Genomic DNA, 27,659 nt, shown 5'->3' with positions numbered 1-27,659 from the left:
AAAGTGAATTGAATTTGTCAGGTCAGACGCAATGGCAAAGCAATGGTCAAGTACAAGTCAGCGAACTAAGGACCAAATGGCATCGTATGAATGGCAGCATTACACCATGGATGTGTGACAATATGCTAGGTGTTACTTAATGGCCAATTTATTCCATAAAACCGCTGTCCAATGTCTCAAGGTCAAGCGCAGCCGAATAAAAATGTGAATAATAATAATATCTTTGTCAGTTCCGCGTTCGTAAGCTAGCAACAAGGTTTGGTATGCAAGTTCGGTTCACTTCTAGTTGCCAAAATGCTTGGAACGAATTTGGAATTAAATAAACACGTCCATACCGTACTGCGTACTTACAATGCGTCGTTTCGGCACAAAACTTCATCCGCGGACGTCGTACGAATAGGGAATTTAAGGCCCCAAAGGCGAAGAAGAAGAGGAAAGTACACACACACACACCTGGAAAGGAGAATAAAGTGGAAGAAGAGGGAAACATTATTAGCACGGTTTGCCTGGGTCGGACGGATCGGAAACGTGACGCGGGAACCATATTTACTTGCGCAACTAGCACCCGGTGAGCGCGAAAAAAAAGTGAAGAAACAGTCAACTCGCTTCAAAAAATTAAAGAAAACTAAACGATCAATGTGCGACATGTGCCCCCGGCGTAAGCCGCCTGTGCCCGTGTGTATGGATCGTGATTAATTGATTAATACCTTAGCCGGGCCCGGGCAAAATGGCCAAGGTTTTCGCAACTTTTTGCTTGATGGTCGCGAGTGCGACGTGTATGCGCGAAAAAACACGTTGTTATTGATACGGCAAAGTGCGGCCAGAATGGCTTACCTAGAGCGCTCATTGGCGCTAACGGGTAGACGGTAATGGAAACAGTGGCTGAGGTTGTGTTAGGCTATGAATGGTCCTCCTCCCTCCCAGCCCCTTGGGATTCGTGGGACAAGATCCAAAACGGAACACAAGAGGAGGAAGACACACCGAGCCCGAGCCCGCCCGTCTTGAGCTCGTCCGTGAGCAAACAGGAGGTAATTGTAGTTTGAATACTAATTAAATCTAACAAAAGCTGCATTGTGTGTGAGCGAGCGAGTGGAACCCACCGGTCGCTATGCGCACCATTGGAGGGAAGTAGGTACAGCACAAATAAAAGCATCAACAGCCACGGACAGTGGTGGAGCCGCACCGGGTCTCGCACTATGTGGTCATCAAATCATGCTAATAGTGTTTTATTAAAAAGTCATAAAACTAAGCCGCGCGTTGCCAAGCTCCATGTTTGCTGGGTGCTAAAGGCACTCCCGGCTAGAAGAATGCTAGGCCGGCAAGGCCTCGGCGTGATGTAGATGATGTACCAGCGCTCATAAAAAGGGTGGTGGTGAGGTTCGTTATTTTTCTCGAGTGTCGACAACAATTGTGGTGCATTGTTCTGGTATTTGGATTAGGGCTTGCACAAAGAAGTCATGATGGATGATAAGATTACTTAATTGAAGGGATTTATACAAATTGAGATGTTTCAAGCCCCATTCAAATGATTTTTATTTGAAATATTGCTATAAAATGGTTTAAAATCTAACAAAAATGATATTGAAAATTAAGAACAATTAGCTTCACTTATTAGCTTAAATCGATTGTAACTCAACCCTGCTTGCATAAAGGTCGCTCCGGAACGAATCATCATCACACCGGTTGGGTGGCGAGTGCATTTGTTTCACCCTCTTCCTCCCCGTTCCCACCCCATCGCAAGTGTGCAGGTGCATAAATGAGATTTCACTCAAGTACGACATTTAGCGTATCGGCAAATTGACACATTGCGACTCGCTTCGATGAGCTCGGTTTGACCCTTCCCCGTCCTTTAGCTCCTTTCCGCGGAGCGGCATGCGGGCGCGGTTGACCATCCGCAAGCCGTAACATGTTAATCAACCCGATGCGAGTCTCGACTAATTAGCGACCATTGCACAACGTCAACAACGGGTTGACAGACATCAACAACAGCAGCAGCAGCAGCAACGGAATTGTAAGTAAAAACAGTTACTGTACCAACGACAGAGAGCGAGAGAGGGAGATTATGAAGAGGGAAGGGTGGATTTGTTTCACCATTAGAGAGAAAGAGATGCAGTGTGAGGTGGTAAAAAGAAGAATACCTAATCAAAATGAAAATGCCGTTGTACAGTGTGTCGTTAACCACGCGGGCATGAGTGTGGAAATTCGTACCGCGCGCATTCCAACAGATGACACTGAGTGGAGTTTTTCGATGGTCCGATGCATCGGTACGGTTGCCGAAGGCATAGATTACAAATCTCTAAACCGATTGTGGTCACAGATTGATTAGGAGCGGAGATGAAACAATAAAACGGAGCATTTTTGATTCGATTACACCTTTTTCACAATCTATTTCCGGCCTTCCGCATCCGCGTTTTGGTGGTGGTAGTGGTTGGTTTATAATTATCTGTAACCTTCAAATATAGCACAGACACACACACAAAAAACAAACCTCCCTACCCATCACGCTCGGGCGAATAAAACACATCAGCAGAGCCTGCCTGCCTGACTGGTTAAATTAGATCTAAGAGCAAATCAAACGCGATGGCGATATGATTGACAGGCGAAATCGAGCGACCATATTAAGGTCTGCGCAAGGCAAGGCAAACGACACACCGACTGGTTGTGTGTGTTCAATTTTCGGCTAGGTAAAGGCTCGCCAGCGTCGGTGCTACGTGTTACTTGTTTTCTAATTACTATTCCATTACCACTATCATCCATTGCTCGGGTGGCAGTCCTTCATGCAGACACGCACCCGCGAACACCGAAAAATAAAAAGAAACCGCTTGTGGTCCAAAAAAAAACCCCCTCCGAACAAATCCTACATGAGGTTGTTTCCTTTCGTTGCACGATCGCGAGTGCAGAAGATGAAAATAAATAAGTGTAACACATGCCGAGGGGATGGAAACGAGCGCACGGTACGAAAGGGCAATGGTAGTTTGCTGCCATTGAAGTGACTCCGGCCAGAAGGTGCCGCCAGAACCTCAATACCAAAAAAGCCACCGGACCGTCACGATCACTCGGACCAGATAAGCTGGGGAAGGCACACAAGCTGGCCGCTGTGTGGTGGAGCGGTTTGTGTGTTTGTATTAATAGTTTCTAATCCGCGGACGAAACAAAAGTGCGCAGGGCTGAGCGGGCAAAATTATGTGGTCGGTCAATTTTGAATTCCTCCCTCCCGTCCATTACTGGGTGGAATATCTTACTTACTACGACGCAAGAGTTGCAGTAGCTGTCTTCGGCTGTCTTCAGCAGTCGGAAGGTCTTTTGCGTTGCTTTTTCAATGGTTGCCTCTATGCTGCTTCGTATGTTGCACCCATGCTTCGGGCCGGTTTTGTCGAAAGGATCGAGGTTCGATCGAGTGTGCGCGTGGGCTTTTACACGTTTCGTTTTCGGTAGGAGTTACTAGCCGGAAAGTAATGGACGCGCTGATGGTAATTATTTATTAGTTTAATTATTCCATTGCCGTTTCTTATTTGCTTCCCTTCCGCAGCTTAGCGCTTTCAATGAGGGCTTGATTAAAATCTTTTCACATTTCACAGTGCTCGGGCGTCCCAACATCGTTGAGTTTTTGGGAGGTTTATTTTCTTATCTTGAAAATTACCCCCAGCAAATGGGCCGAGGGTGCATCTAGTTTATTGCGCACTTTGACTAATTTAAGGCGCACCTGAACGCTTCATAATGCAGAGGGCGAATCTCTTTGTTTGGTGAAGATTCGACTTGATTGTTGTATATTTCAGCAACCAGTAAAAGCGAAGTGCGTTTGCCTTATTTTTCTAGTGTTTTGAACTAGAAGAGGTTTACAAATAATAGATAGAAGTGAAATAATACCACAATTCCACAGACATAAAAGCCGTCTTGGTGTGGATCATTTTGTTGAATTAAAAATCGCGAAAGTATCATAAAAGATTTGAATCAAACACGCCCTAAAAATGTGCAATAATTATTGTGTGTGCGTGTGTGTGTGTTTTTAATTTATGTTCACATTTACCTCAGATCGGAGGGAAGCATTCTTCGCGTAAAGGTATTTTAATAGTTTAGATAAGACGTGCCCAACTAAAGCTAAAGCGAGACAAAGCAATAACCACTTTAGTGCTTTTGTGGAATAGTTTTGTCTGCAACCGTGCGGAAGTAACTAGCTGCGATGGGCTCGAACCTAGTCTTGGTTGCTTGGTTTTAATTGAAAGTTCTGACCCTGGCACCTGCCTCATGCTACGTTCCACCTCCGCTCTTCCCTTCCTCCTGCTGCAAGCGCATCATCCGATGAACTCACTTGCGCACACAAAAATACACACACAGACAGGCAGACAGAGAGAGAGCGAGAGAGAGACAAAACGCGAGGTGAAGAACTAATTGAACATTAGTATGCTAATTATTTAAGTTTTTATTTGATATTCATTTCGTCTACGCAGGAAGGGGGGGAGGGTTGGCCGTTTGTTGGGTTGCAATAAATTTAGCGTTTGATGGAACATTTGGAAACAAGCCTATGGTGGGGAATGGGACACGGCCGGGGACGGGATCATGTGCTCCAAACAACAATGGACACATTCGCATAACCCGCCACCAGCACTCGCCGTGTGTGCCGGAACCTCTCGACCCGGGGTGCAAGCGAGGAATGAAAAATGAGCCCATCCTCACCCACGGCCAGCTCTGACCTTGAATTGTTCGGTGTACAAAGCGAACCCCCTCCGAAAGCGCCCGAAACACCTTCCAGTTGGTCAGTATCAAGTGCGAGCAGTGGGTCTGTTAATTGGTTGTGAATTTTTCGGACATTCTATGAAACTCTTAGACAATCAAAAGCAGCGGACAGAGGCTGAGGAACAGGTAACAATGGGTTAGAAAAGTAAAACCGGACTGCTCTTCCTCTGATTGTTAGAGATATGGTTTGGATTGGGCCTTTCTTGTACTGTTGCTCGGCTGCAAGATAGCAACAGTACTTAGCGCAGTTAATTGGACTTTGTTTGGATGACATGGTCCAACCGCCCCAAGGTCTGGTTGCGGATGTACTAAAAGCGTTCTTGGTGAAACGCAAAAACAGGGACAAGAGCAGATTATTGCTTCATCTTAAATTTTTACTCTTCTTCGCAAATTACCCTCACCCCGTTCGAGCCTTTGTGGGCATATAGCTCCCAGTGCGCTATTAAAAGCCCCTCCGAGCGACAAATGATCACGCCTTTACACCTTTGCCCTCTCGCTTTTCCGCTCTGTCACGGTAAAAAAACGTCACGGTTAAGTGTCACACGGTTATGGGTCACGGGAGCAAGCAAACGGGCAACCGGGTGGAAGGATAATGATGGACTATCCCTTCCCTTTGGGAGGCTCCTCCTGCGTCATAACGCATAATTTATCCGATTAGAGCCATTACCCAGGAAGGGATGGGAATGGCAATGGTTGGTGGATGATTTTTTTTGGCTGTCACATTTTTTTATGCGCCCATTGTCTTTTAGTGGCTGGCACACTCTAGACGCGTAGATATGCAAAACTGCAACCGATTTTAACAATGTAAAGGCCAGGCTACATTGATCGTACTCGCAAGTGTAATTTCGATTTTCACTAGCGCATCAGGCGGCGGCTGACCGAAGCATTTTGCCAAACAATTTGGAGCAGCTCCAGAAAATATATTATTTTTCCATGTTTTTTACTTTAATTGGACTGGAAAATGTTTGTAATTGATAGATAAACATATTGTGCAAGTATTTCAGCCATTTTCGCATCAAACAACGATGACAAAACTACTTAATTTTGAGATCCGGCACGACCATTCTCTCCAGGACCAAAAAAAGCTTCCACCAGCCGCCGCCAGATGCGCTAGTGAAAATCAAAATTACACTACGGAGTACGATCAATGTAGCCCGGCCTTAAGGATCTCGGTACGACAACCCACGGCCCACTTCCAATGAGTGGGAAAAGGTTTTGGTCGAGGGCAATGATCCTTACAGTGGCGTATCCTTCGCTACTTCTGCTGTGATTTAACAACCAAACCAAGGCAAACGCAGGAGAGCAAAGAAGCGGACAATTTATTCCAAACAAAACAACGGTTGGCACCGTAATGGTTGGCGTCAGAAGTCAAAAAATCACCGGAGAGCAGCAAAGCTGAAACAAAGCGAAGCTAAGAATGGCAACAATGTTGCCACTCGGGATGGTGGAGCAGCGGTGGCAATAAAAAATAATAAAACACCAATGCTGTCCAATTTCCGACATGCTGTCGGGGTTGTGTGTGTGTGCGCGAACCATACCACCCCTTTCTTAAAAGATACCTTTGGAAAAAAGGAACTTGCAAGAGTGTATAAAACAGCATAGAATGTCGGAAGTAAATCTCTTTCTCGTATCCTCGTTTAACCCGTTTTACGTACAGCAACGCGGAACAACATAATACTTCTCGCAATCAGTAGAAGCTGTTTCAACCATGCGTCGCACGTTGATGAGCAACAGCAGCAGTGTGAGGGGAGGTGCAGCCGACCCACGAGCATCCTTCGAGACGGTGCAGCAATCCTTTTTCCCAACTTCCTTCGATGTACCTCTTTCCAGACCATCAACAGCAGCATCAGCAGCGTGTTGGTGTCGTGTGAATTAGAGAAACTTCATGGAATCTCGGTACAAATTATGTCCCGCCTGGCAGTCCCTGCCATCGCCGCGTCCGGTTCATTTAAGCGGAGAGAAAATAAATAATGAGGACAATAAAAAAATATTGCACACCCGTAAAAAAACGGCCCGGAGCGCGTCCGTGTTTTTTTGTTGTTGTTGCTGTGTGTCTCTAACTTTTGGGAACATTTCGTGCACCTCGTGGAAGGATACATTATATTTCGGTTTACGATCCATGAGTTATTTTGCGCGGCCTGCCCCAATGGCGGCATCGTAAAGGATTTAGTGAGGGTTTTTTGTGTGTGTGTGTTACCAACCCCTTGCCTCGGGTCGATGCCGAAAGGTTAGGTTTAGGTAGACAGTTTCACATTGACTAATTTGAAACTATTAGAAGAAACTTTAAAGATGGAAGGAGACGTGAAAAACACGCCGAAAGGATTCACCATACCTTTATGGCTAGCCAGCGCAATAAAATGCGATCGAGTTGGTCGATCGTTCGGGCGAAATACTTTGTAGCGTTTATTGATGGAAGGCACCCGGCCAAAAAGTTGAAGCAATTAGTTTGCTATTACAATTTAGATATCAATGCGTGTACCGATGCTCAACTGAAGGAAACACTCATTGCTCATTGCATAAAACAATTTCATCAACATAATTATTCTACAGAGCGGTCCACATTAGTCACGAGACGGGTATTTATGTTTCCACTTCACCCAAGCAACTCGTGTTGGTAGTTCCCAAATTTAATTTTTTTTGCTCCCTCAGAGTGCAACAGAAGTCACCCACTGGCTGTCAGTTGCTTGTTGAACTCTTATATTTCATTCTCGACCATTGGGGGCTCTCTCCTTCGGGTGATGATTCTTGCCCATTATAACTCCCGCATGCTCAAGTTTGTACTTTTCTTCGCTTCGCTCAGCTTGGTCTAGCCATTCTTTGGGCAGCCATTCTTACCCCCGAAAAGGAAAAAAAATCCTTTTCGTATGGACAACAGCGGGGGAAAAGAACGAAAACAGCCCTCCGCCGCAAAGTAGATGCACTGCTCGCGGAATAGAGCAACTTCGGCGCCCGCAATAAATAATAATTATTTCGGCGTCTATTTGCCATTGTTCTGCTTATGTCATGGTTATGCTGCCGTCAAAAAGTTACGACCGTCCGGCGGACACAGCCCGCGCCCGGGCACACACAGAAACATCAGTGGCTGGGGCAGTCCACGTCTTTGGTTGGACGAAGTAGACAAGCAGCAGTAGCAGTAGTGGCAGGTTGAACTTGTGCCGGTGATGAATAAAGACCGTAGACAGTGTTTTTCGGTACCGACAAACAAACACGACAATGTTTCTGTCCTTCATCATCGGTGAAGGATTCGAGAAAAGTTGTCGGTCGATATTTTTGGAGCTTTTGGCGTATCTTCTTCGGGGGTCGTAAAAGGAGAGAACTTTAAAACAGTTGCCAAGGACACAAACACACACACACACAGACGGTGGGAAGTTAAAGTAGTTGGGCAAGATTTGAGTTTCCAATATTTTTATGGCTTTTTTTGCTTTTGAGATTATGATTCTAAGAAATATTTAGTGCTAATTCTTGGACAGCATCCCAAAGAAATTCACCCCAAAAAAAACACTAAAAACGCTTGTTTTAACTACCTGCATCGGAGACGTCATTCGTTTAGCCGCTTTGAAACCGCTTAAGCATCGATTCCAAATGACCATTCTCTCACAGACACTCACACACATCCACAAAACAGAACATAAAACTCTCATGCTTCTAGCGCCAATGATGCTCCAAATGATACTTCCACGCCAAGGCTTCCCCAGCGCCAGCATGAAATGGATAGCTGAAACGAAGCCGACTGGAAAATGAGTGACGGGAGGTCCGCAATAATAAGGCTATAAAACCATAGCCTCCCAAGAGTTCCGTGCCGTTCCCCTTTCTGTGCGGTCCTGTGCAGTCACACAAACACAACAGAGGGATGCGACCCTCGGAATGGTGGGGTGGAGAATATTTAGTGCAAAGAATAATGAAGCGCTAGAATCGCTTACGGCCACAGCCGGCACTGGAAGACATGGGTGCATGAAACAAAAGGCACCAACGAACGAGGCAAAATGCTCTATCGACAACATGTTGATGCTATGGTGCTGGGTGGCCGCACGGCACGAAACACTCGGCGTTGGGCCAGAGCATCATTTTCTGGGGTGTGTTTTTTTGGTTGGTATTAAATATTGCACAATCTCCAAGAAAATGGCAGCCGGAGTTCGCATTCTTATCTTTATCTGTGTCTGAGTGGAAAATAAAGAGTTGTGCAAACTGGCGAAACAGTCACCTCGGCAGCAATGACTCTCAACCCCTTCCAAAAAAGGAGCTGTTTCCGGTGGCAAAGAATTTGGTGCAATTGTTAAGCCTACCTTTCAGGCGCATGGCTTTTTAGGCCGCCATAGCAACCCTATTCTGCCCCCCCAGGTCGCCTCCAGCAGTGTCGGCTAGACCTCCTGGGGGGAGTTATCACGATGCCAAGAGCCAAGCCAGCAGTAGCAGATAGCTGCCCGCGGCACTGCAACGTCATTAATTGCATTGCAATTTGTGAGCACTTCCGCTCCGCCATCATCATCATTCATGCTGTCTCGCATTCTCGCCGCACGGGCACGCCTTTACGCCCGGATCCCGGTGGTTCGGCCCCGTCCGGCCAGTCGTTTTTCGGCCCATTCGAATGGCAGTTAAGGAGAAGAAGACGTATGTGCGCGACAACTGAACGCAGGCACTGTGCCTGCGTCTCGGCCTCGACCCGCGGATCGTTGTCATGGTCGCGCTTCCATCAAACGGCCCCGGTTCCTGCCCTGCTTCTGCCAATGTTGCCGATGTTGCGGCTGTACAAATGACAACTACCACACTACCACAGAGGCCCAAGCGACGACAATCGCAATTGACAATCGTCGTTGTCGTCGTTGTCGTGGTGGTAGTGATGGTGGTGGTGGTTATAGCCGTCTCGTCGAAAAGCACGGAACGGTGCCGTTCCGCTGATAAAAAGGAAGTAATAAAACTTTATTAATTACATTTTACGACATATTAATTATTTTCCATACCGACACCGACTGTGCGGCCCCTCCCCCGACGGTGCTCTCCGTCCCGCAGTAAAGCCCCCGGCGGTTCCTTCCTGTCCGTTCACACATATTTGGCACAGGGAACACCCCCCCAGGCACCCCACGACTTGTACGCGTCAGAAGTCGATTAGACAGACACACCAGTGCGGCGGCGTCCCCTAGACACGGGGGACAGCACACACAATCAGCGTTCGCGGATCTCCTCGCCCCGATAGATAGCGAGCGAGCGCGCGGCCGGGTCGCCACAGAACACGGGCAGAGGGAACTGGCCGAGAGGGTGTGATTTGGGGGTCACCGAAAAAGGGGTGGTGGCAAATTTCTATTTCGTTTGCGCAGTAACGATGGGCCAGTACGCGCATGGAGACAGAGAGTCATGCAGCGATGGTGGCGACGGTGGGGCGAATATTGACGCAATTCATCAAAGACACTCTCCGGGGCACTTCGGGGAGGTTTTGGGCGGTCGTTGATTTGATTCTCTGTGCTAGGCGGTAGCGGTGTGAGAAGGGCAATGTGCGACAGGGGACGGTTTAATGCTCAAATGAACGCAATTTTCGGACCGAAATCCATCGCCCAGTGCCCGCACCCAATTGCGCTCAATTGTGATAATGTAAGTTTAAGTTAATTACACCAGCTCGGTTGGAAGATACTGGAGCCCGGCTGGAGGTGCAGGAGATCGAATAAATTCCGCCAGACTGACACGTGCAGTGCTGGGCGGCTGTCACAAAAAGTCGTCAGACAGACTTTCAGTGCTCCGTGCGCTCGCCCAAGCAGCTGCAAAAGTTTGCTCGCCCAAGGATGTCGCGCGCGCGTTGCCGCGATCCTTTTCCATTGCTGCTCCATTTGCACCCAAGGCTTGACAAATTGAATGTCCATTCTATCAAGTCCCCAGTTCCCCAGGAGCGCACGATAAAATTGAACTCACGCCTTAGCACGGCGACGACCACGACGACGAAGCTGCTGCCGGTTTTGAGGCACGAGCAGAGTACGAAAATCAATAACTCCCCAGCAACCCGGTCGGAGGGTATGGTGACATTCGTTCTGTGTGCTTCTTGCAGACGGCGTTCCTGGAAGGGACCGCCACCATCTCGAGGTTGGTCCAAAAATCGTTTGACTAATCGCTACACCACGGGCAATTCTCGCACCGTAGCGGCGTCGTAGTAGTAGTAGTAGGCAGCAGATAGTTGTCCTAACTTTTGACCCGATGCTGTCCCGTCCATCTGACACCCATCGGGTTGCACCTGGGCGCCGTAGGGTCGGCACTCTGAACGGTACTTGAATTTTTGGCGGCCGTTCCTCCACCGATCGACCAACTTTCTGCATCGATGCGTCCTGCTCATTGAGGCCGACCAGGCTCAACAGGGACACACGAAATTCATTAGAGCTAGTCGATGGTGTCGTTCGCCTGGGGACCACACACACACAAGCGCACCACGACTCGTCCATGGAAAGTATCCCGGAGTTATGCGTGTACTTAAGATTAATTGAAATTGTTTCTGGCTGCGGTGATTCGGCTTGTGGAAGTGTGCCTCTTACCGAGCGCACCGGCAGTATTGGCTGCGTACCGGCGAAACCGTCCGACACAACCCCGACGCGCAGAAGGCGTGCAGAAGCACTTTTTCCCGGAATTGTTCCGGGAGGGTGCCGTCTACAAGGACACCTTCGGTGCGCCAGAAAAGAATGGCCGATCGGTTATGGTTTCTATCGATTATTATTACATAATCGTGCGCCTAATAACCGTCACGGAAAATGACGAAATATCTGCAGGAAGGCAGAAGGCGAAGGACATCACATGTTGCGGGAGGCGGGCTGGTCGCGATGGTGTGGGATGCGAAAACTTTGGACACTTTCGTCGTAATCGTGTGCGCAATGGGCCCTCGACCGTATTGCCCAGCACAGGTCAGCAGTTTGAAGCAGTTTGGTTTCTCTTTGATTAATAACGCTTTCAATCACGCTCCGATACGGGGACAGGGACCACGGGGAACGATGGTCAGCGGATGATGTGTGCTTCGTTATGATTTCTTATCGGGGACAACTGCTGGGACAATCAATGAAACGAGCCCGGGTAGAGGGAGAGTGATCTTCTTCCACCACCGTACCCGCACACCGTGGTGTCTTTTTTTATCTTTTAGCACCAAAGCGTGGGCCTCCCAAACCAATGCGAAGGCAAAGTGTCATCCACGCAAGACACCACATACACGGGCACGGGAAGTAGCGAAGCGAATGAATCAAATTTCGCATCGGACGCAAAGAACTGCTCCGTTCATTCAGCGGGTTTCCTTCTCGCTTTGCTTTTATCAATTCACGGTTGCGATAAGAGATACTTTTTCGGGGCGAGCATTGGGTATCATCAGGGTGTGTGAGATGACGATTGTGTGTACGGGAACACACGATCTGTGTTGCTTCATTCTTCCGATTCGTGTGTTTATCTTGGTGCTGGTGCTTTTAAAACTTTGCGGGCCTCTTTGCGGATGCAGAATTTTACGTGCCAGCAAAATGCCGGTCAATGAACATGTTTGGAGGATGATGCGAAAAAAGAGACCACAAAGAACCAACATACACGAAATCTGAGCAGAGCCAACTCAGAAGAAGAAGTGCTGAGAAATCACAAAAGCGCAGACACGTGTGTCTGTGTAACCGTTTACGGATAAGCAATTTAAAGAAGTTGTTTCACAACTTACTTCGATTATATCATAGGTGTAAAGACGATGTGAAAAGGGATTGGATTCAAAGACTCAATATTCAATAATCTTTCTGAACGAGTCTCAAACGCTCGGTACATTGTGTATACGTCCTAGAGCTTTGCCATTGCTCTATAGAAGCACCTCACTAAGCTAGCATTAACAAGCAATATAAAATCAATTTGCAGATGAAAAATTGATACATTAAAGTAGGCCTAATTTTCCGATCGCGTTCCGGACATGCCCACAGACACTCACCAGCTTTAACTAGCATGTAACAATCAACGGATGGAAACTTTTTTTTTGTTGGTTTTTTGTTATTCCACCACCTTTTTCCTGCACCTACACGAACGGCGGCAGCCATATGCACGCCCGTTTCCAGCAGCTCGGCTAAATCGGATTTCCACGAAAATTCCCCCACTCGGCAGCGCCTAACCGCACTTTACGTACCATGGCCGTAGCCGCATGCCCCCCTCACACAGCCAGACATTCCGATTCCCTTAGCATTCTTTTCTTCACCTTTTTCATTCACTTCCCTCTTTTTTGGTTTGTCGCACGCCATCAAGTGAAGCGTTACCGTCTAGCAAGGTTCCCGCCGACGACCACGACGACGACGGCAATGATGATGATGATGTTGATGATGATGATGTCGATGACGGCATCCCCCGAAGAGGATGGATGCAAAACGGGAAATTCCTTGTGGGTGGCAAAACCGTTCCACCAGAACACGCCGGCACGCGCGTATCCTTCCTGTGCCTTTTTTTTCGCCCCTGTCGCTTGACTGCGGCTGTGTTTGGATGTACGGTTTTGTTGTTTGATTTCCTCTCGAACCGTTTTCTCGCCTCTGCGGGTCGGGTCATGGCAGCGCGGTGGTGGTGGCAGTTAAAAGTGTGAGTAAATTGTTTTCCGTTCTTTTTTCCCCACATACACCACGCTGTTTTCAGTTTAAATTAACAGCATCAAGCTCCCGCGTGCCTCCGCTCCCGTTTATCGTGTTTGGTGGGAATGTGTATGTGTGTGTGTGTGTTTTTGAAAGAATGAAGGACGATGACGTATCCTTGCCCCTGTTGGAACGGGGGGAGCTCGGCTGAAACGCGTGGTGACTTATTGACAAAGGCGCACGGGGCGTTTTGCGCCCGTATACCGCTTAAACACACGCGGTCATGACTTTTTCCGCTTGTTGTCCGTGGAAAAGAAGACACAGTTTTGCTTCCAAGCATAGCATCGAGGTAGGAAAAGGAAAAAAGAGACATTTCGTCTGCGTCGTCTGTGCCAACAGCGCGGTGTGACCTTCCCGAACCAAAGCGTCAACTGCAAGCGCTTTCCCCCAGAAGTGATCCCGATGTCGCGCCATCCGTCCTCGCGCCCCCACAACCTCCAACCGCTAGTAAAAACATATTATTTTATTTAATATTTATTTCCTCCCGCTTTTCGGCTGCCCGAAAGCGAGGCCGACCGTGGTGCGTGAATCGAGTTTTCCCACTTTACGCGAACCACGCGCTTATTGCGCTTCTCGCTCTCGTTCATGCGTTCTTTCTTGCTCTTGGACGCTTTAAAGGATGCTTTTCGCCGGCAGCATCCACCCTGCCGGCGAACGAGCCAAACGCGCGGTGCGGGATGTGTGTGTGTGTGTGTCGCGGGGAGGTTTGTTTTTGTTCCTCATACGCCTTTCCACCTTTACGCAAATAATACGTGCGTATGCGTTGCCGTCACGCGTGCGACCGGGAGCATTTATATTCATGAATGTGAGCATTCTCTGCCGCGTGTATATGTGTGTGTGTGTGCGTGAGGCAAGAGACGAGAAATATTGTATGAATGAATTATGCTTCGTCGTCAAACGCGTTGAAGTCGAACTGTTCACAGTTTGCGCCACTGCTCGAAACTCGCTGCTCGCGCCCCTCAAATTGAATCCTTTGCAGTGAGCGCTCGCTCCATTGCTTTATTGAACAATCAATTAAAGTGTATTACTCACCTTATGATACTGCAGCAGATGGGCAGAGAAGATGGGGGATGCGCTTCGGCCGTGAAATTTGCTTTCCGCAACGTCTAAAACTGCTTGCACGAACACGAGGAACGAGGGTTCACTTTTTTTGCATAGAATGCTTCACTTTCTATTACAAACGTACGTTTTTTTTGTGGTTTATATGATTCATATAGAGCGAGCTATAAAAATAAACGGCAAAATTTGGCTATCAAACTACAACACTTTCACTGTCACGACACCTTCGTTCGTTCACTTTGTCGCTGCTTCCGATAAAACACACGCTTAGTATACGAGAGTGAGGATTTAGTATACACTTGTCTTGTACAACACACACTAGCACTGGCTTGTACGACTTCTTCGGTTGGCTAATTTTGTTGAATTGCACAGTGTTTGCTGTTTGATTGCATTAATCTAAATAAAATAGAAATACAAAAACATTTATAATAGCGTATTTTAAGCAAGCAAAGTTTGTGTGTCTCGGTGCTGTTATGGTAAATTGTTTCTGTTTTCATTATCGATTAGTCATCCTTTCATTGGAACCATCCATCGTCACTAATTGTGCATGGAGTACCGAGCTTTGTGAACAATGATTAAAATGGGGCGTAAATGAGCGCTCCAAAACTATCACCATCGCGTTATTGTGCTCTGTATTGATTTTTCCAGCCCGAGACTCAGTTTGTGCCAGCATTAACTTTTCCCTTCCGATCCATCATGCCCCAAAGCCATCCATCTATCTTCGCTACTTGGGGCTGGGTGTAACGAGAGCAGCACAGCAACGCGAGAAAGCGAGAGCGTGAGATAGAGAGAGAGAGAGACACAGAAAAAGACAAAGAGATAGAGACAGAGAGAGAGACAGAGAGGGATAGTACCTACAAGAAGGTAACGAACTGCCGTTTTTGCAACTACTACACTACTACCCCTTTTACCATTTCTTCATCTTCAATCCTAATGTCAGCACCGTTTCAGTGTTTTCAAGTGTCCATTTTTCCCAACACTCATCTTCTAATCGTCACCACAGCAGCAGCGGCAGCAGAGATTTTCCTCGCGGCAGTCTCTAAGGCATGGTAGAAAAACTCCAAACCCCGCTATTCGCTATTCGTATCTACCGTCGGGAGGAGATTGTGTTGCTTTTCTTTCTTGGCATGCCGAGCGCGATCGCTTTGTTTCTTGTTTTGCAGTCCGGTTTGTACCCGTCTCTCCGGTGGCCTGTACCGAGGTAATGCTCTCGGGGATTCGGGTGGAACAATTACTCACCGGTCGTTCATCAGCGAGCGAAAGGATATTTTCCACCGTGTAGGAATTAAAAGGGCCCAGCAAACTCGGTGGGAGAAGCGGGGAGGGTATGGTGCGCCCGGAGGGCCATTACAAGTACTTGAACTCTCACTTTGCGCACTCGCACGTTTGCACTCTCGATTTTGCTCTCCCTAAATTGTGCTCCCACCGTCGTCGTCGTCGTCGTCACCATCGTCACTCGTGGCAACGGGAAAAACGACAAAGGGGTTGACGGGAGTGGGGCAGGGCTGGGGGTGATGGTTCCACCTCATCAGCAAGCACCCCTAATCAGCAAACAGATTCCGCTAGTGCGCGATTTTACCTCTGCATACCCCTTTCCCCTCCCCGTCATGGGCCGTCACGGAATACCCGGCTAATGCCGCGACAGCGAGACTGTGTGTGTGAATTAATGTGGTCCTCAGGCGCATCAGGGGGAGAATGCGTGGTAGCAGCATGCGGGCAATGTAACGATTAATCAGAGAACACAGCAGCACTCTTTCATACCCGCGCGCACCATCGGGCGGGATAATTTTCCTCCAACTATTACTAATACTACTCGGCCTGGTTGCTACCAACACTAGACCGTGAGTTCGCGATCTCGCTTCAACCCGCCACGTGAAACTACACACTCGTGAGTCGGTGTACGTGTCCCCGTGTACATGGCGCACACATACGCACCGGAGGAGACTGTGACTGTGTGTCTAAGGCTAACCGTTTATTTATGCTCCGTGCGCGCCATGGGTGGTTCGCGAAAAACGGGCACAATTTCCTCTGGCAGTAGTTTTCGCCCCCTGAACGGCGCGGAACTGGCGGCGGAAAACTAATCCTTTTTCCCCGTTTTGTTTTGTTCGGTCCCTCCCTCCGCACACTGTCTCGCGTGTGTGCGAATGTCCAGTCTCGTACCCTCCCCCATCCCATCTGCAACCAATTTCGCATCGTTCATCACCTCTCGCAGACCGGGATGGCACCAGGATAAATGAGTGTCGCCGTGCTCGGGCGCCCGCCGCCGCTGTATTTGTGTTGCATACCTTGCAGGGGAAGTTTCGGAAAGATCCTTTTTCGTGCAATTTTTCCGTCTTTCTTACTTGCGTTTGCAACGCTCTCTGTCACTCTCACACAAACACACACATACAAACACACACCGACTAGTCCCGATTGTGTTTTCCCTCTCACCGTTCGGGTGTACACAATGCAACGATGCCGACCGAAACGGTTTTTGCACTACTTTTGCTTTAGCCACACACCAGCTCAGGATGGATGGACTTTTCCGGGTGTGTACACCGGGCACACTCACAGCACAGGCACGGCCATTTTTCGGCAGGCGTTCGGGGGGCGGGAGGATTCTAATTACCAGCACCAATACATAGGCGCACGCAAGTACGCCCGGCTCGGTGCACGTACACTGACGCCGAATTTTGCTTGCTTGTGTAGGAGTAAGCCATTATTATTCCGGAACGGGAGGGAGCTGCGGGGTTTTCTGTGTGTCTCCAAAAACCCCGTTCATAACTTTTCCGGCCTGCCCTCCCTTTGAGCGCTTCTGAGACTCGTCATAATTTAACGGCTGTTGTGTATTAGAAACGAATCCGTCAACCCTTCTTGGCGTTATCCTGCTCCGTTGTTTCTTTCCCGTTTTCGGGATGAGTGCCAATTGTTAGGTCTCTTTCTACCTTCTGTCACCGCAAGCAAGCAGCCGCGCACACACACACACACAAACAAACTACCCCTTGAATAGCAATTGCCCCCGCGGCATCCACCTCCGCTTCTCCTACGCCAAAAGGGCGAAGACCGATGGCACCATGCTGACGATTAAAAATCCTTGAATTAATTACTCGCAGTCTCCCAGTCTACGCCAACCGTCGTTCCTGGTTTCGCCAAACGATCATCGGCAGGACGTAGCTGTGTGCGAGTTCTTGGCAAGCTCTCTCGTCCTTTTGGAGTGTCTGTACTGGGAGCATTTGCGACTACAAACTCATCCACCGCGAAACGCTTTAACGTGAGAACGATGTCTTCGCCGGGACGTTTTCGCCATCGTCGTCTTCGTCGTCGTCGTCGTCAATCGATGGATTCGGCGAATGAAAAGATGGTTTAGTAACACTTCACTTCACACACCGTTTGGAGCATTGAGCATGTCGGTGCGGGCACAGCGGTTCAGCGGTGAGGAGCATGCCAAACCTGATAGGGCCAACCAGTGTGCTGCCTAGACGCCAAGAGAGCATAAATCATTCGTTGGCTTCAATTTTCGCTAATCAAATTAAGTTTTAAGCAAAACCCGTTACCCCACCTAGCACTCCCGGTTGAAGGAGATGTAGTAGGAGAAGGATGAGTTGAAAAAAAAATACCTCATCTGTGATTTAAACTACGGTAGAGATGGCTCACTACTTCCACTTCACTATCACATGTAAGCGGTGGGAAGGAAGTATAGCAACTTCCAGAGTGCCACTGGGTTTGGCGTTAGCACGAAGCGAATTGCCTAACTCCAAACATCGGGAACGCGAAGGCAAACAACCAAGTGACAAGTGGCTGGTTAGCGGAAACCCCTTCCGCACAGGTACACTGTGCTCCGTGTCGAAGGGAGTCTCTCGGGATTGCCTTGGGCGTAGGGCAAAAGGTAGTAAAATCGGTAGAACGTTTTGTGCGATTTCCCTTCTTCCGCACGCCTACACACACACACACCAAGTTCGTTCTTCCCTTGGTTACATAATTGTCAATTAGATTAAACCCTAGCCACCTTCCCCGGGGTGACTCATACCTTCGGGGCCAGCAACTTAAGCCACCGTTAAGAGGGAGGGGACAAGTTCTTTCCAATATCCATTGGCAGGGGGCGTTTGGAGTGGTCGCGATTTTGTTTTTGCTTTTGTTTCGCCTTTACCATTTTGTGTCGTTTTATTAGCTTCTATTTACTTGCTTAAGGAATTTACTTTCATCGGTAGCGTCGGTAGTGTGTGTCAGCGAAATGGGGGGAAGGGGGGGGATCTTTACTAAGTACCATTTCACCACCCCATCATCTTCTCTCCAACCCCGACCGATCACGGAGAACTTTAGGTGCATTAGCGACCTTCTCTCCACGGCAGCGTGCACGGTACGTTCGTTCGTCGGTTCGTTCGATTAATTCAATTAAAGTCAATTACTCAGTTCCACCCTCGGGGGAGCAGCAGACACCTAGCGCGGGTGTGGTTGCGGCGGAAAAGGGGTTACGATGCAGCAGTGACAGCAACACACAATCACAATCGCTTACCTCAAGGCACAGCCGCAACTATGTAGTTTGGTTCGCGAATTTCTACCACCATACACATGCAGGGAGACAACTGTTCACCAAGAGAAAGATGAAGCGTGCTCACCGTTTTTGCCACACTAGTTACTGTACACTGGAAAGGTACGTCGTTATTGCTTTACTGTTGTGGTTGCATCACAATCACCTACGTGTATGGGCATGGAGAGAGAGCGAGACAAAGAGAGAGAGAGAATGGGAACTAATAGCAACGGTGCACGGTTGAAATATGATCTAACTAGAAGCAAACTTTCACGATGGTAATTTCCTTCCGATTCATCATCAAGCCCCTGTAAGGTAGGCTACCCGTCTGACAGCGGCGAGATAGCATCACCAAGCGTCAGACGCTGATGATGGAAACGCATATCCTTTACGCCTTCCAGCAGTACCCACACCGATCGATAGTAATCGATTGTGACGCTCTGTTATGCAGTTTTGTCTTCTTTCTTTGCACTAAGGAAAAACCCCCCCTCAAAGTAGGTTATCAGTAGGTTATGCGCCTGCAAAAATAATGCGCACAAAACCTTTCTCCCTACGAAAGAGGTAGATAAATTATTGTTTTCGCTTTGGTTTCGCGGTAAGAAAGGCATGCGCTTGAAGCACGTGGCCGGTGGTCTCACGGGAAAATTAGCAACTGAAGACGGTTCTCGTCCCTGCGTTCGTCACCGGCCCTGGGGCCCGGTTTTCGCATACCGCTAATTATTGGACCGTAGGGGCCATGTCATTGGCTCATCATCGTCGCCATCATTGGGCCGGGAATCGATTGGGGGAGAGAGATTTAACAACGTGTCATTACGTATCTTGTCCCGCCAGCGGTGGGACCGGTTGCGGTTTTCTGTGACACTGATAGACACTTGCAAGTGGCAGCACAGCGTGTGTGTGTGTGTCATAAGAGTTTATGCATGTTTCATTGAATTGGGCCGAGTAAGGAACGAGTAAGGCAGTCATTAGAGTGTGGTTAAAATAAAAGGAAAATATTACAATGTGCTGTATGAGCCCCTAACACTGCGAATTGTTAGGTGTAATAGAACGTACTATTGAGTGTATAATTTGTGGTAAAAAAAGATGCTTTGTTTTAAGTTCTATCAGAGAGGTGCTCACTTAGAACATTGCTAGCAAACTCCTATTTCTTCATCCGATACGTTCACAGAAGCATAGAGTGCCTCGAAACCGGAGGTCAACTTCCGTCGGTGAAGCAAACTTCGCGCGTAACAATGTGCGTAACTAGAGATTCCACGGAAAGATGACACATCATTGCCTCACTGTTTGCTATTTCCAGCATTGCTGGTACTGTAAAATCAAGGGGCTACATCCGTAACCGTGCCCTTCATTTCCTTCCAGCATGGCACAGTTCTCTTCCCAATGGGAATTAAAATCACAAATCTGGTAGTTTGCGTTTTGCATGGCTCGCAAACAACGCAAAGAATGCTATTTCCTGCTCGTTCTGTTCTGGCCGTTGCGCGCAAAACGAAGGGTTGCTTTTTAATCCTCCCGAAGCAATACACCAACGCTAATGGCCAATCTCGACATCGATACTTGTGCCAAACAGGAAAGAAGATACGCAACGCAGCAGCAGCAGCATCATCGGCGACCCTATTAAAAAGTGGGCGAAAAGTAGAACATTTGGAACAATTGCAAGAATCCCATTTAACCCAGGCAGGGCAAAAATTACCCATCCTCCGGAGATCCTAATCGAAGAGGGAAGCGTGGAGAAGCGCAGAACAACTGCCCCGCTGTTGCGAAATCGTTGCACAATGGCCAAAACGTCACACGCGACCAAAACGAGTGCAATTGAAGGGCGTATCGACGGGATAGGCACAAACGAGGAAAAAAAACTCGGGAAGCGTTCTCCCACCGCTGTGTCATAAACACAGAGACAAATACAATGAAGAATTCTCGGGGAATTGAAATCAAATCTGAAGAAAAACTGGGGTAGAAAAGTGGGTACTTTTTTTTTTGGTCCATGCTTTACCACTGCTCGATCGTTGGGCGTTTCAAGGGTCAGAGCAAGGGGTGGTGGGTTGTCGCTGCTGTCGCTTTCCCAAAAGCAAATCACACCAGACCATCTTAACCTGGGCAGTATGTGTGTGTGGACACGATGAGAGGAATGGTGCTGCGGACCCGGAAATCGATCGCATCGTTTGCCATTGTTGTCCTTCGATTTCTCGTGGGTTGGCCCGTGGCCATTTGGTACGGGTCGAACGCAAAAAGGGGTGAAATATTTGGCAATGGTATGTTGTATTGATTTTCGTTTGCAACGAATAGAAATTATTATTTTACGAAAAAAAATAACTCGTAGGAAAAACGAGCATAATGAGAAGCGCAGAAAAACTTCAAATCTTGCATTGTTTTTTTCTGTTTTCCATCTTACGAAAAGTTGAAGAAGAGTTGGTTCGCTTTCCAGTTTCAGCGCTTTCGCGCGCACTCTCTCAGCCGAGTTTATCGGCTTTCCAGCTGAAAGCCACCCACGGCGGCATCGACCGGCGAAAGGAGATTTATGACATCAACCAGGACACACAGCTCCACAACAGCTGACTGACGAGCGAGCGCACGAGAGAGAGAGAGAGAGAGACAATGAGAGAGAAAACATTCCTTTTTCGCGCCAGCAGCCAGAGCAGTTGCGAGAGCAGGGAAAACGCCAGCATCACGCGGAAAACGGACGAACGAGATTGAGCGTAATAAAAATAACAGCCTTCAAGGCGAGGATGCAAGTGGCAAAAATCGCAAAAGCGGAAAACCGAACTTTTCCCCCGAGCCCGGCAGGGTTAGGAATTGGGGGAATGAAAAAAGAACCTAAAAAATACACACACACACATACGCAGGGAAACCCGGCTTCGGATATACCCTTTTTTTAACGCTTTTCATCATTGGACATTGGCGACGGTGTACGCGGGGACTGTGGGGTCGTTAGCGCGTCCTTTAAAGCGCTGCAGGCCATCGGTACATCGGAGTTATTGATTAATCCGATTCCGAGGGTGTTTTCCGATCGATAGGATGGATCGAAGGGAGTGTTTGATAGTTTTGTGCAAAGGGGTGTGCGGTGTGCGTGTTTGAGGACACAATGCACTGTTCTAAATATTCTCCTTCACCATGGCAACGGATGGCCAGATGCGGTGGATGTAATGTGAGAAGTCGAACGAAACACACTGGCTGCTGGACGAGATTTGTGGTCGATGGGAGGGAAAAAGAATGGATGTGAAGAAAAAAGTGATACCTCGGGACGGTTCTGCTGCGACTTTGATGCACCGAAGGGTGTGCATTAGGCAATACGAGAACACTTGCATGCACAGAACAATGGCTGTCCCAGTACGCTCACTTGGACCGTTCACTTTGGCAGGCGTTGTGATTATGGTTCGTTGTTTTTAACGCACCCTCGCGGGGCCTGCACAACGCAATTAACACATTTTGCTTTCAACACACACTGAAAAATTGAAATTGTTTGAACGTTTTAAATTGATGCAAAAATGGAATTAAACAAAAAAAAACACACACACACAAACAGGAAAGCCGTTTCCCTTCCCTGTGCACACTGTGTCTTTTTCCGCCACGTTCTCACTTGATCTCGCAAACGTTGATGAAGGCCGTTTTTTTAGGGTACCGTTTTCTGTACATGCAAACTCTCTGCTCTGTTCCGGCACTAACCATTCACGGCAACGAAATTGGATCACATACACAAGACAAATAAAACAGTAAAAGCACCACAAAATAATAAACGCCTTGTTCCTTTTTCCACTGCTCCCTATCGCTAGCCGCTAGCTGATATGCACAATTTTTCACCCCCCGCGAAACTACACAATCAAACACACATACACACACAAATACAAGTATACGGACACAAGCACACACACACACACACACCCGCCCAGATCCCCCGCCCGAGGAGAGGAAGCAAAAACGCACTACGCTACGCAAAAGGTCCATCCATACACACACACACACACACACACACACACACACACACACACCAAAATTAGGGAATGTGTGTTGTGCATTGCACACTTTGATCACTCTTGGTTCAAATTTTTCATAATCAAAATCAATCAACTTTGTTGCAGACGGGGTTGTTGCGTCGGCAGGGGAGTTGTGGAGTATTTGTTGGTGGTAGCCCGAAAGGGGAGTGTACGCGATGTACATAAAGTGTGAGTTGAGGAAAAAAAATTGATTAACTACCCTTGTTTCTTTTGTTTGCTCCGTTTTCTGATACTATCAAGGTGCAGCATAGGCATTGTACGTGCGCCCAACCCGGGCTACTATGATTTGTTCGATAGTTATCGGGGGTTAAAATAGGTACCGGGCTTGGTTGCTTGTTTCAAATTGGCTGTTTGCCTTTCGGCAGCGTAAAATTAATTAATAAACAAAAGCCAAGAAAAAAAACCAACTTTCCTATCGCTGCGATAGTGATGCAAATGTGTGCCCAACAGTGATGCAATTAAACCGATATTGGAAGCATTCGATATAATCGCTTGAAATTTTACAGTTTGTTCACGATCAACAAAGTTTAGGTGTTGCTTTGCAAGATGCGCCGAGTGATCTAGCGATGGCGAGATTGCGTACGAGGCACAAAACGGCCTCGGAGAAGCCGAGGGCCGGTTGTTGAAGATAAGCGAATTTTGGAACTGTCCCTTATCGTAGCCGCGGTGGGCCTAGGGGATAGGTATATGCATACACACCGACAATCACACAACCACACAAAACATGCACAGGTAATCAGGCAGCAGTGACAACGGTGACGAAGGCACAAAATAATAATTAATTTGATTAAACGCACAGAGAAGGGATTCAGCTGGATAACGTGGCGATTCGGTTATTGATAACTTCCAAGCTGCATCGGCATTAGGCGCTTATAAGCTCTGTACGTGAATGGGGCGTGAGGTTTTAAGCCGGGACATTAATGATGCACCATTTTTCCTGTGTGTGTCTGCCTTCACTGCAGGGGGCAATGACGCGTTGCATCGTATTACCCAAAATACCAAAGCACCGATGCACAAACACTGAGAAATGATTAGAATACGGTCATTGCAAGAACTATTCACTCTTTTAAGTAATCAGTTTAAAAAAAAACATCATTGTATGCAGTGTTTTATGTAAGTTTTATAAAGCATTGAATTTTTCACTTTAGCGCTGCACTACTACATAGTTTAGAGGAATTGCACCATGAGGATCACTTGAGTGTGCAATTGCACAATTATTCGTTTTGAAGTCACACACTTGTCACAAAAACATCAGCTTCTTCTAGCACCGTTTTGAACCGTTTTTTCCACTAATTTTTAATCTCTTCCCAAAAAACAAACGATCAAAACGGAAAAACTCACAACAATTACAACGAACACTTGTCACACTTACACATTTGCTGCTTGCTCTCAAACGCCCACCACTGCCGGCTGAATTTCGGACACGTACGCAACGTGTGGCTGTGTGTTTGCGCAAAACGCTAGATTCGCAAAACTAGATCAATTGGCCAAACTGGACAATACGAACTCCAAAACCGTGCACTGACACGAAACCCGCGCGCGCCTTTGCGCAAAAATTGCACCGGACGTGCGGTTTGTGTGTGCGGGTCTCCGGTTTTTCGCAGAAGCTGCCCGTGGGCTGTTGTTTTCTTTCCTCCGGCGAGCTTTCGAGATTTGTGGTTGACGAGACGCGCTGCCTGGTGGGCACACCGGAACGCACGCGTGTGTGTCCGCACGGCAAGAGCAGTTGCTACAAACAAAATTTGCTGCCCGAAGTTGGCTGCGTACAGAGGCCGCATACACTGAGTCCGGTGTGTACACCCCGTGCTGGTGCCGAAGACTGCCGGAGCATAATGTTTTTTGTTGTTGCTTCCCTGCTGCTGCTGCTGCTGCCGCTGCGGGGTTTGGTTGTGTGCGGCTGTACGGTTGTGAGTAGGCTGTGGAAGCGAGAGATTGCGGCTGTTCTTTCTCTCTCTCTCGTTCGGGCTCCGCGCACGAACGGCACGAACTGCCGCGTGTTTTTAACGCACACCAATGTATGCTTAGATTAGACATCCCTAGCCGTACGGGAATAGGCTATAGCGATTGTTTTTATGAAGTTAGCTGAGGCTTAGCATAACAATTTGTACCACTTTATTTATAAACTAATTTTTGGTAAATATTTTAGCATTGTTCATAGCAAAACTGTCTTTAAATCTAATATTTTTGTAATAATTTTATGTTTTACCATTCAAATATCCTCTTCCATTACGATACTTTTCTGCGTCGGCAGCAGCAAACAGTAAGCTCAAATAATGTGCCGGAGGAGAAGTGTTTTACCATTAGAAACTGACAGCATCATACCGAGCATAGCCGTACTAACACAGCGCGTAAAAGCGGGACAAACAGTGTAACACGCCAGCGAAGGTTTTTGGCATTTAGTTTGTTGGTGTGATGCTGCTGCTGCTGCTACAATTACTAAAACAATTGAACATGCAAAACAATGCCCACCGAGAAAGCCTTATTGGCCTTGTTTTTAGCCGTTGAATTTCGCAACCGAATGTCACACAAGCGGCGGCGTTAAATAATTGTGGAAAATGGTTTATATCGGAATCTTTTCACAACAAACAAGCGTGTGGAGATAGAAATGCATCCCGAATTGATTGATCAAGTGGTACGCATTAGCGCTGCTTGGTTGCGCTTGTCGTTTATGTTGCGAAGCGCTCACAGGAGACAGGCACAGCATCCGCCAACCACGTTTGAGTGGCGCGTTACTGCCTCCTTCTGCTGCTGCTGCTGCGACTGTGAGTGAGTGATTTAATGTGTGCGTTTAGCAGCTTTTCGGAGCTTGGACAAAACAACCGAACCCGGAACAATATCCCACACTCATCGAAACGCACACTATACTAGCTAGAAATAAATATTAGTGCCGCCACACAAATTCAGCGTGTTGCACACGCCGCGAGTGACACAATATTGCTCCCTTCTCCGTTTAATAGACTGCACACCGATGCACTTTAGTGACGGAAGCGCAGAAGAAATGCGTTGCAATCTGGACAACGATTTGGAACTGGTTTATCTTTCCATCGAAATGGACTCCAACTTCATCGACCGAGGCCGTTATTATTATCATCCATCGGTTCAGCTTAGCGATACGGTTTCATCTTGTGTATAGTTTCCTCCCCCCCCCCCCCCCCCCCCCCCCCGAAAAAAAGCCCTACCCCTTGTTAGGTTGCATAACGAGATGCATTCAACTGGGTGTTGTTTGGCGCTTTTTCGTTAGTTCAACGTCAAATGCGTGCGTGCAACATAAAGATAGCCACTGCCCCCATACGAGATGTAACACGTAAAATCCACTTTCTCTTCGGCTAGACGGCTATCTTTGAATGAAAAGCAAGAAAGCAAGTTGGTGGAAAAAGAAGAAGAAGAAGAAGAAGAAGCAGAGTTCGAATAAAACCGAACGCTTTCAAAATCGGCACACAGTTGAGTAATGAAGTAGGAAGTTAATTAAAAGTGTGTGGTTTTGAACTTATTTGAAAAGCCTGCAGTGGTGGTAGTTGATGTGGGTTTTGCGTTTAATCAAAAGTCGCATGCTTTAGGTGGGGTGGTTTGCGTAAGCTATGCGTTTCTTTTGATTGGACGTTATTAAATGAAAATCCTAATCAACAGGCAGCCGCAATTTCTTTTGGGCAAAATACATTTTTGTATTGTAGCCAAAGAAAGGCACAACTGATGGTTTTTGTTTTCGAAAACGAAATGCTTCCCTTACAATGCTTGCATGCAGTTGGTAAGTTTCTGTAAGCGAAAAGAAACAAGTCATCTAGCATAAAACAAGAAAATATACCTGGCGTCATTCTTATCCGTTTTCTTGGTGCAGCGTAACAATTCGTTCTGCAGCATTCTTCAGGCACCACTTGCGCAGCAACAGCGCACGATCCGATACGATCGTTATTAGTCTCAAATATCACCCCGATGCCCGAAAGTTGCTCTCTCGCTCTCTCTCGCTCTCTCTCTCTGTATGTCAGCCTGCAGAATGTACAATTCATTTGTCAATGCTTGAGAAGGGATCGAAGAAAGGCCCTGTGTCAACCATAGAAGCATAGAACGGTTTTCTGCTGTTCTTCCCTCTCTCTGGTAGACCTGTACCCTGGCTGATAGCTGGTGATGAAGTACAGCCGAGTAAAGTAAGAGCAACCGATCCTTAACTTCAAACACTTTCACCTGCAACTGGCAACGGGCTGGTGCGGACGGTGTAGGTGGATTCGGACAGAAATGCGTAAGAAATGCAGCGGAACCGAATTAACGACCGAATTGAACCCATAAATCAGACGTGAGGAATGGAAGGTAAAAGCTGGATTGTGCAAAGAATGGAACAAAAAGGGAGCGATGGTTTGGAGGGACAGACAGAAAAAGGACATGCTGCAATGAGAATGCGTATGAAGGGCTCTGTGCTCCGTGTTTGGGCTTTTGATGCCGTGAGATTGAGAACGATCCTGTGGAGTTTCTATTCTGTTCTGAGTGGCTTCTGTTTGCGACTGTGACAATTACTGTTTGGTGGCTCTTTTAGTTCTATTAATACAAATTGTAAGACTGTATTATAAGAACATTTCTAACGGTTTCAAAATTCCCAATCATTCCAGCTGAATGTGAGTGCGGTTAGGTGCAACTCACTGCTACCCTTCGCGATGAGTTGCTGCAGCTCGTGTCACTCACGAAGCAAAAAGGGGAGCAATATCTCACGCGCGTACACACAGCATCGTATGCATCCAAGTCGCTCCATGAAGCCCTCCCTTCTAATGCTCGCACACAGACACAGAT

General features: G+C 47.6%; 1 protein-coding gene across 8 annotated transcripts in view; it reads right to left on the bottom strand.

The window, feature by feature from the left end:
* Positions 1 to 24,788, bottom strand: part of LOC121597320 (protein abrupt) — a 109,410-nt gene extending 84,622 nt beyond the window's left edge. For 3 of the 8 annotated variants that reach the window (XM_041922992.1, XM_041922994.1, XM_041922993.1), the window contains exons 1-2: positions 24,256 to 24,729; positions 14,361 to 14,783 (exon numbers count right to left, since the gene is read on the bottom strand). The gene's annotated coding sequence lies outside the window, so the exon portion shown is untranslated. Of the gene's footprint in view, positions 1 to 351; positions 454 to 14,360; positions 14,784 to 22,126; positions 22,334 to 24,224 lie in introns of all 8 variants that reach the window. The other 5 variants (XM_041922988.1, XM_041922987.1, XM_041922990.1 and 2 more) reach the window with 5 other exon arrangements.
* Positions 24,789 to 27,659: the final 2,871 nt, after the last annotated feature.

This window comes from Anopheles merus, chromosome 3R (assembly GCF_017562075.2).
Source record: "Anopheles merus strain MAF chromosome 3R, AmerM5.1, whole genome shotgun sequence".
Classification (NCBI taxonomy): Eukaryota; Metazoa; Arthropoda; class Insecta; order Diptera; family Culicidae; genus Anopheles; species Anopheles merus.
This window is presented reverse-complemented; position numbering and strand designations above follow the sequence as displayed.